Raw genomic sequence first — 9,923 nt, forward strand, 5'->3', positions numbered from 1 at the left:
GTCCTTCATGCACCAGAGACCAAGTTCTAGGTTACCAAGGACACCTGCTTATGTGATAAGTTTTTTTTAAAAGATTTATTTATTATTATGCATAAATACACTGTAGCTCTCAGATGCACCAGAAGAGGTCGTCAGATCTCATTACAGATGGTTGTGAGCCACCATGTGGTTGCTGGGATTTAAACTCAGGACCTTTGGAAGAACAGTTAGTGCTCTTAACCGCTGAGCCATCTCTCCAGCCCTTATGTGATAAGTTGTAATTAGTTAATCACACTAAAAGTGGCTGTTGGTTGAGATCACTCTAAGATGATGTAGGGTGAGGGGGTTCCCAAGCCTGGAGGTCAGGGTCATTCCTTTCCTCCCAGATTCACATCCCCTGGAGAATGGTGGCATACCTGCCCAACTCAGCACCAGGAATCCTCACCTTAGCTCAGCCCAGTGTGTAACAAAAATTTCAAGTAGCCCCTGAGATGCGAGCAGTTTCTATCTTAGTTAGATGACAGACTAGAAGGCTTAGAGGAAAGTCAGATAGTTTTGAAAAGAAGAGATCAAACACATAAAAAGCTACTGCTGGAGTCTTGATGATAAACTTGGTGAGACATTTTTTTTCTACTTTCTGCAGACCACAAAACAGATGACAAGTTGCTTCACTGTTCCTTCACTAAGGAAGCCACATTTCCTAATAAGACTGATGATAACTATCAGGGTGTGGGGATCGATGAGACCTTAAATGTTAAATCAATCATAGACTGCCCATGGCACTTCATGCAGCACAGGGCAAGTGATCAGCAGGGATCCCTGCGTCCTGTTATCTAGAGCTGTTGGAGAGCCGCTTGGAAGGAGCTAGTGTTCACCATGAAAGAGAGTCTCTTCTTCTTGGTAAGCAGAGCTGGAGTGTATGTCAGGTGGGAAAGGCAGGAAGGGATGGTTTGGGGAGGAGACAGGTCAAACTCCCATGTGGCTGAGCTCTCATTATTTAGAGACTCAGAGTAGAATGGAAGGCCTGAGTTGGGTTCTGGGAATGTTGAAATGTTCCTAGTGGAGGTCAACATTTCTTTTCTGTAATTACCATTGAGTGGCAGGGCTCAGCTCTCATAGCCTTGCCCTTTCTTGTCCTGGAGATCTGAGCCTCATTGCAGGACCCTCACTTTCTATATGGAAGACACCATGGGCCTCTCTCTGTCTCCCTTTCTCTGTCTCTGTCTCTGTCTCTCTCTGTCTCTCTCTCTCTCTTTCTCTCTCTCTCTCTGAGATTGAGAAATTTATAGCAGTGGGTGGAAATTTGACTTGAAGTTAGTGAAATAAAACTTTGAAGAATGAAAAAAAAAGTGGTTCCTTCTCTGTGAAGCAAGGGATGCTCTCCTAACTCTGATTTTTCTTTCTGCCCTTAGAACATCTCTCCCTTCAGGCTGAAGCTTCTTTGTGTCTCCAGTTCTAAGCTTTGGGAGACTGTCCCCATCCTGGTGACCACAGGAGTGTTGGGAGCTGCAGCTCTCTGGCTGTGCTGGGTAGGTAACCCTCTTAGCATTTCTTTCACATCTATGGGAGAAACAGGCAGGGAACAGGAGCATGCTGGGACAGTGTGTAATGGTGTTGAAGGGTATGTGGTGTGGAAAAGTTGACCTCTAGATGAATTCTCATGCATTTTGTCTCTGAAAGTCTTAGAAATGGCCCCTGATAAAGTCAAGAGGAAGAGACACTGCCCAGTGCCTTCTTGTTTTTTTCAGACTTTTTAGAAAAAAAATTTGTTTATTTTATGTACACTTTTTGCATGTAATATATAACAAATAATCCATGTTAATGCCTGGCTAATGCTGGGTACACTGCAGTATGCAGTCTCCCCTCCCCCATTGGGAACTGCAAGTCAAATTCTTCTCACTTTCTAGTGCTTGCCTCTGAACCTCTTTCCTGTGGCTTGAGGTCACAAATCCTCATAACCCAGTAAAAATCAAAACTCTTGGGCCTTGTAATTTATTAGTCAGACTTATATCAGTAATTTCTCAACCCCCAAAATGCCCACACAAAAACTCAAAGCTCAGTTGATATAAACAGAAGCTGTACTCCTAGGTGGGGCAAATTGCCCTGTATTATTCTATTGTTCTTCGATGATATTCATAGCTACCAGTGGCTATTCCAAGCCACGTGAATCCTGTGGATCCCATTTGTCTCCTTCCTCCATTTTCTCTCCTCCCTAACTCCTAGCTGTCTCTCTGTTTCTCTGTCCCATCTCTAAAACTCTCAGTGCCTGCCTTCCTTTTCCACTGCCCAATCATGTGCTCTAGCCTTATCTTTTGCCTGCCCTCACCCTCACCTGTATACAGACAGCAACCCACACATACCTATATTTATTTTATATATATGAGTACACTGTCTTCATGCACACCAAAGGAGGACATAGGATCCCAATACAGATGGTTGTGAGCCAGCAGATGGTTGCTGGGGGTTGGACTCAGGAGCTCTGGAAGAGCAGCTAATGATCTTAACTACTGACCTACCTCTCCATCCTCTGCCCAGTCTCTATGATCCTCCTATTTCTGTAGCCTCAGTGTCAAGGGACATTCCCAGCAGTGAGCTTGAGTGTCCTCCACCCCAAGCCAGACCCTGTGATCCTGGGTCACACTGTTCTCCACTGTCTTTGGTTTTCTTGTTGAAAGTCACCTGCTTTTCTTCATGTACTATTTCCTCTCTTACACCCTTGCCAGAGCTTCATTTCTTTGTTATGTCATCCTGAGATGTGCTCACTCAGGCAGCACACGCTGCTGCTTCAGACATTTCTGTTAAAGCCTCTGTGTGAGAGCTACTCAATGTCTCTGAGCCAGACCTAACACTCACAAAGAGTTGTTTCCCCCATTCAGATACAGGGTAGTTTTAATTCCCGTGGAAGTTGGAGTTCAGTCATGGACCTAAGGCAACATTTTCCAGGTGTGAGCCATGTCTTCAACTGCCTTATTTTTCCTTTCTCTACCTTTTGATGTGTACAGAGACTTCACAGTCCCTGTGAGTTTCAGTTTGTAACCCTCCATAATCTTTAACTGTATGGGATGAGGGCATCTGTCTGGGTTTCTTTTCCTCTTGCTTTGAAAAAATACTCTGACAAAAGCAAGGCAGGAAATGAGTGGCTCACCGAACCAGGGCATTGGCCCTGGAGTCCAGAAGATGTAGTAGCTGATTCCAGAACAAAAGCTCCAAAGGTGTTTTCCATTTATACAGTGTTCTTGGTTCTGGGTGGAAACAGTACTCAACTTTAGAGACAGAAGGTTAAAAATGAAAGCTTCATTTTCTGAGTCCTCAGGGAGGTGGCCTGATCTCAGCAGCATTGAGGGGAAGCTGTATTGTAGATTTAAAAGGCAAAGCAACAAAAAATGAGCAGGGTGGGTAGGGTGGCATGGTGTGGGATGTGATGGGGATTAGGGGAAGATGCCAGGTCATCCAATCCTAGTTTGACATTAATGGTTAAGCAAGGGAGTATCTGTTGTAGACTGGGCTTTTTCTAGGACACCTGTCTTCAAGACCCTTAACTCATTCCCTTAGACACTCCATTGGGAATCCAAGACCCTTATCTCATCCTCACAGAGACTTGGTCCAGAGCTCAAGGTGATACAGGAAGAAAAGCAGGTCAACTGTGTGCAGTAAATGAGGGTTTGGAATGAAGTTGATTCTACTCTTACAATGTAGACATCTTGATATTGATGACAGCAGGTTCTACATTCGTTTACTGGCTTATAGACAATTAAGAAAATATTTGGCCCAGCACTTGGGAGGCAGAGGCAGGCGGATTTCTAAGTTCAAGGCCAGCCTGGTCTACAGAGTGAGTTCCAGGATAGCCAAGGCTACACAGAGAAACCTTATCTCATAAAAAAAAAAAAAAGAAGAAGAAGAAGAAGAAGAAGAAGAAGAAGAAGAAGAAGAAGAAGAAGAAGAAGAAGAAGAAGAAGAAAAGAAAAGAAAAGAAAAGAAAAAAAAGAAAATATTTGGGGGCTGGTGAGATGGCTCAGCGGGTAAGAGCACTGACTGCTCTTCCAAAGGTTCTGAGTTCAAACCCCAGCAACAACATGGTGGCTCACAACCACCTGTAATGAGATCTGATGCCTTCTTCTGACACATCTGAAGACAGCTACAGTGTACTTATGTATAATAAGAAATAAATATTTTAAAAAAGCTGGGCAGTGGTGGCGCATGCCTTTAATCCCAGCAGTTGGGAGGCAGAGGCAGGCAGATTTCTGAGTTCGAGGCCAGCCTGGTCTACAGAGTGAGTTCCAGAACAGCCAGGGCTACACAGAGAAACCCTGTCTCGCAAAAACCAAAAATTCAATATATATATATATATATTGAATTTTTGAGAAGCAGAGTAGGAGCAGGTTCCTGAGTCTGGGGATGTGAATTCATCTTGATTCTGTTAACAAAATGGGGAGGTAAATGGGAGAGTTGCTGGCAGCTGTCTCCTGGCAGTGTAAGACTCCAGCCCAGAGCAAAGTTCTGTCCATATTAGGAAAGAGTCTTCCAAACTCAACCTAAAGAAGACGATGCCTCCCAGGCATTCCAGAGAGTAACTTACTCTTGGTAATTTCCTCCAGGCACACCTGGAAGCTACTTTCCTTTGCAACTGGATTCTGGATACTGTCAAGTTTAGATCAGTTCTGACCATCACAGCCTTCTTTAACATTGACCTGAGTCAATTATTTCTTCAGTCCTGTCTATTTCTCTGAAGGGGAATTTCTGCTTTTGCCTTTGCCTACACTACTTGTCTCTTGCTGAGTGTGTTTCACTGTCAACTTCCCTCCTACCTCTACCTGCTTTCCTGGTGAGCCTATTTACTCTCTCAGGGCTACAGGCAACTCCTCCATAGATCTCAAATATTTGGTTTTGAGTGTGTGTGTGTGTGTGTGTGTGTGTGTGTATTCTCGGCTTTGTAGAAAAGTCTTTCAATTACCTGGAAACATAGTAGGATAATTGTTGTGGACACATTTAATGTGCATGGTTTGCAATATTGATATTTCTTCCTCATTTACAGGGAAGGATTGGAAACCAGAGATTAGCCCAGGAGCAGGAACCACTGGGGCTCCAAGAGGAGGATCCAAGCCAAGGGCACAGCAGCCCTCCTGATGAATAGAGGGAACAAATCATCCCCAGGGGTTCCCCAGCAGCACTGGACAAAATCATCAGAGGCTGCAGATGACGGCTGGGTGACTACAAATTCTGTTAAGGGTGATCAAGCATGTCTGAGGCAAGCATTTGCAGGGATCAAAGGCCTCACTGTCCTTCCTTGGCCATGGGTAGACCAGAAGGCCTTCATATACTTGAGAATCACATGCAGAAAAGTTTATTTTTCAGGGGTGGGGGTTGGATTGGCACTCAAAGGGTTTTCCTCCCCTGGCTGTCCTGGAACTCCCTATGTAGTTCAGGCTGGCCTCAAACTCAAAAAGCTTCCTGCCTCTACATGCTGAGTGCCAGGACTAAAAATGTGTGCTACCATGCTTGAATAGGAAACACTCATTTTTATCAAGGTCATCATCATTGTCCTCTACTCCATGTCCAGGAAATACTGAATAAATTCTTAACATCTCTGAAGATGCTGGCAGTTCTGCTTTTTGGGAGTTGTTTCTAAAACAGGAAGTGAAAGAGAGTGAAAAGGAGGACTGCAGGGCTGAGAGTTGAAGCAGGGAGGAGGGGCAGAGTACAGGGGGAGCAGAGTGGATGAGTCAGCCTCACACCTTTGTCCTTTTCCTAGGCTGACACTTCCACTTTGTACTTTTGTGTTTGTTTGTTTGTTTTTGTTTTTTTCAAGACATGGTTTCTCTGTGTAGCCCTGTCTGCCCTGGAACTCACTCTGTAGACCAGGCTGGCCTTGAACCCAGAAATCCACCTTCCTCTGCCTCCCAAGGAAAGTCTGCTCTGTGCTCTTGGCTCTCTTTGTCTCCTGCTCCACCATAGGTGGAGTGTCCCCGTCTCTGGCAAAGCACAGTAAATGCATGTGGTCCATACTGCCTACTTCATGAATCATGGCTCCTCTAAGTCTTGCCCAGATATGGTGGTGAGAAAATGCCACAGCGAGTGTGAGCCTGAGGACTGTAAGTGGTGAGACCAGGATCTCCTCCCAGGACCCTGAGCAGATGTTCGGGGTGAGGAGGTTAGTAGGGGGTTTGAACACATGTGGAGAGGGCACAGATGGACTGTTGGGCTTCTGGGTGGCGCCCAAGCTCCTTCTGGCAGAGGCCATTTCTCTCGGGACCCCACACTCACCTGCCCTGGTCTGGGTCGCGGCCAGGGTGGGCCCCCCACCTGGGCGGCCACACACCCACCCACCTCCCAGCCACAAAGCACAGCCTGGTCAGGCAGGTGTTTGATTCCTCCGGATATGGACGGAGTTTATAACCAGTAGTGGCTAGCTTGGTCAGTCAGTGTTTGATTCCTCCGGATCTGGGCGGAGTTTATAACCAGTAGTGGTCAGGAAGCTGGTTGTTGTCTCAGGATCTCACTATCCTATAGGGGTGATAACTGCCAACTTGTCATCAGTGTCAGAACAGAAAGACCTCACCAGGTTGGGGGTGGGGAGAGAAACTAGCGAGATGGGGAGGAGCCTGCTAGGGCTACTCCATCTCAGACCTCAATGGCTGACTTTGCCCAGAACCCTGTGCTGCTTGGCAGAGAGCACTGTTATGTTACCCTCCCCCAACACCTTCCTTAGACCTGAATTGAGAAGAAACCTACAGACAAATCTTATTTCTTCATCTCCTTCCCCATTCCTGCGCTTCTTTCACTTCCTATAATAAGACCCCAAACTCTGGAGTTTTAAATGTTATTACTTTCACAGTGTGAGCATGTGTGTGTGTGTGTGTGTGTGTGTGTGTCTGTCTGTCTGTCTGTCTGTCTGTCTGTCCGTCCGTCCGTCTGTCTGTCCGACTGTCTGTCTGCCTGTCTGTCTGCATGTGTTCCCAGCCATCTTCTGGCCACAGCACAGATGCAGACGTCAGAGGGAACCTTTCAGAACCTCGTTCTCTCCTTCCACTGTGTTGGTCTCAGGGATAGCATTGGTGGCAAGTGCTTTCCCCACTGAGCCATTGACCTTCTCTTCCAAGCTCCACAGGTGTTCTCCATTAGGGCTGAAGGAGTTGTCCTAGGACACCTACTTATAGGATGAGGTTTAATTAGTTAATCACACTAAAAGTGACTGTTGGTTGAGGGCATTCTAAGATGATGTAGGGTGAGGTAGGCTCCCATGACTGGAGTTTAGGGTTGTTCTCCTCCTCCCAGATTGGCATCCTCTGGAGAATGGCGGCATGCCTGCTCAACTCAGCACCAGGAATCCCAATCCTAGCTAAACTCAGAGGGCAACAGAAAATTTTAAGTAGGCCCCTCGAGAGCAGTTTCTGTTTAGTCAGAATGAGAAGTCAGATTGTTCTGGGAAGATCTGGTAAGAAAAAAAAAGTCTCTGTGGCTGGCCTAGACCAACCTATATTTCCTCATGATGCTGATAATTATCACGGCGGGACAGGGGTAACATTAGGTCACCAAACCATGAGTCATAGACTGCACACCGCGCTTCAAGCTGTACAAGGCAAGTGCTGTGCAAAGGTCCTAGAATCCACAGCTGTTCTACTGCCTCTGCTTGGTGAGCAGAGCTGGGGTCTATGCCAGGTGGGAAAGGCAGGAAAAGGGTCTGGGGAGGAGACAGGTCAAACTCACATGTGTGTGGGTGTGAAATAATTACTTTATGGTGGTTGGGAATGGGATGTGTGAATACATTGTAACAACCTCAGAACAAATTTCAAATGACCTGCTTCTTCCTTCTTGTAGATCCCTGGAATCAAACTCAGGTTCTTAGGCGTGGTAGCAAATGCCTTTCTGGATAGCCCTTTATATTGTTTTATTATTTGATGTGTGTCTCCCTTTTAGAGATCTCCAGTCAGGAGCTGAGGAGCGCTGTAACTCTTTCAAGCTAACAAAACTCACTATGCAGAAGGAGAAGTAGTTCATGTATGTCAGTAGAGGGTCCATCCATGGGGACACAAAATAACCTAATAGATGGTAAAGATACAGAACATAGTCAGGTGGTAATAACTGCAACACAGTTTGAAAAACATTAAGAGACAAAGTGAAGAAGAACAAAATTTACATCAAGATGAGCACAAATCAATATGAGGTTAAATATAAAGTTTAAGTAAGGTCAGATGCAATTGTAGAACTGGCTGGACCATGGACCAGAGTTCTGAAGTGGTGTAAGGTAATTGTAACTAGCAATTTGTTTCCATCAGACTCCTGCATAAGGAACAAGCACATGGAAGCCTTTTTAAGCAAGACACCATCTCTTTGACCAATTAAAAGAGAAATTCCAGCTAGGAGGTGGTGGCACACATCTTTTAATCCCAGCACTTGGGAGTTCGAGGCCAGCCTGGTCTACAGAGTGAGTTCCAGGACAGTCAGGACTATACAGAGAAGTCCTGGAGAGAGAGAGAGAAAGAGAGGGAGAGAGAGAGAGAGGGAGAGGGAAATTTGGCTGTCATCTGGGCTCAGATCCAGTGTTTCAAGTCGGTCCACCCAAACTTTTCCTGCCTGCAGCCTGTGGAGTAGCTCTGAGGATGCAGAGAGATCCTTGGAGGCTCTGAGGTGGTGGAGGCAGCAGAGGAGTCTGCCGAACCAGGAAGTGTTCCTAGAAATACCAGAGAAGGGCAGGTCCCTGCAAAGATGCTTTAAAAAGGTGAAGGAAAGATGATGAAACAGCTTGGTGCCCAGGGCAGAAGATAAAACTTAGTATGGGATGGGGGCTGTTGAGATGGCTCAGTGGGTAAGAGCACCGACTGCTCTTCTGAAGGTCGTGAGTTCAAATCCCAGCAACCACATGGTGGCTCACAACCACCCATAATGAAATCTGATGCCCTCTTCTGGTGTATCTGAAGACAGCTACAGTGTACTCGTTTATAATAATAATAAATAAATCTTAGAAAAAAAAACTTAGGATGGGCTGAGATGTTGTCCATGCTGAAACTTAAATAATAATAAATAAATCTTAAAAAAACAACTTAGGACGGGCTGAGATGTTGTGGTCCATGCTGAACCTTAAACCGTGTGGAAGATCAAAATGTGTGCTGCTGACTATAAAGGGCTGGTTGTAGTAGCTCAGCAGGGTCCTCTGGTTCACTAGGAAAGTCTGTTCCTCATTCTTGGCTCTCTATGTTTCCTGCCCTAGTACTCCAGCCCCTCCTGCTCCAGCCACAAAGTGCAGGGCTCCATCCTCAGAGTCTTGGCGTTGCCACCTAATCGCAGGAACTCCGAGTGGTTCACCTAACTGACTTCTGTGAACCCGTACCGAGTGGGCGATGAGTGTGAGCCTGAGGATGGCGGTCAGGGATGAAACTCCGACATCCTCCTGGGACTCCAGGGCGGTGCTCAGGCCTGTAGGGGAGCAGGGCTTGGGGTTCGGGACCTGGGTGGAGAAGGGGCAGAGGGTCCAGTGAGTGATGCAGGGGCGGGGCTTCCCCGGTGGCGTAACCCGCCCCCCTCGCTCCAGCAGAGGCTGAATCCCTCTGCCCTCTGGACCTTGCACTCACCAGCGCAGGTCTGTGTCAGGAGACAGGGCAGGAGCCACACGTGGGGTGCCATCGGTGTCATCAGGCAGATCTAGAGATTCAGGGAGCGATTTATTCCTGCGGACTTGTGTGGACTTTATAAGTAGTGCCCGCAACACCGTGGGGAAGTCCCAAATGCATACTGCTGAGTGAGAAACTGTGGTCCATGCTGAAGCCAGAAACCCCGTGGAAGTCCTAAATGCATGCTACTGACCAAGAAGGCCAAGCTATGTGTGACTCCAGTCTGAGTATGAGAGATAAGAAGGCTTTTGTGACCTCTTCCTTATTGCCCCTTCCAAAAAAAAAAATAATAATTTAGACAGGAATCTATTGAAGAGAACTTTTAAAAATTGTGATAAG

General features: G+C 46.4%; 2 long non-coding RNA genes across 2 annotated transcripts in view; both read right to left on the reverse strand.

The window, feature by feature from the left end:
- The window catches only part of LOC116074678, a 3,742-nt gene extending 1,123 nt beyond the window's left edge, over positions 1 to 2,619 (reverse strand). Inside the window, exon 1 of the long non-coding RNA XR_004112246.1 lies at positions 2,496 to 2,619. This is a non-coding gene — a long non-coding RNA (uncharacterized LOC116074678). The remainder of the gene's footprint in view (positions 1 to 2,495) is intronic.
- Positions 2,620 to 9,308: 6,689 nt separating this feature from the next.
- LOC116074680 overlaps positions 9,309 to 9,923 on the reverse strand; it is a 7,135-nt gene continuing 6,520 nt past the window's right edge. The window contains exons 2-3 of the long non-coding RNA XR_004112248.1: positions 9,546 to 9,615; positions 9,309 to 9,421 (exon numbers count right to left, since the gene is read on the reverse strand). This is a non-coding gene — a long non-coding RNA (uncharacterized LOC116074680). The remainder of the gene's footprint in view (positions 9,422 to 9,545; positions 9,616 to 9,923) is intronic.

The sequence above is a fragment of the Mastomys coucha genome, unplaced genomic scaffold, assembly GCF_008632895.1.
Source record: "Mastomys coucha isolate ucsf_1 unplaced genomic scaffold, UCSF_Mcou_1 pScaffold3, whole genome shotgun sequence".
Taxonomy (NCBI): domain Eukaryota; kingdom Metazoa; phylum Chordata; class Mammalia; order Rodentia; family Muridae; genus Mastomys; species Mastomys coucha.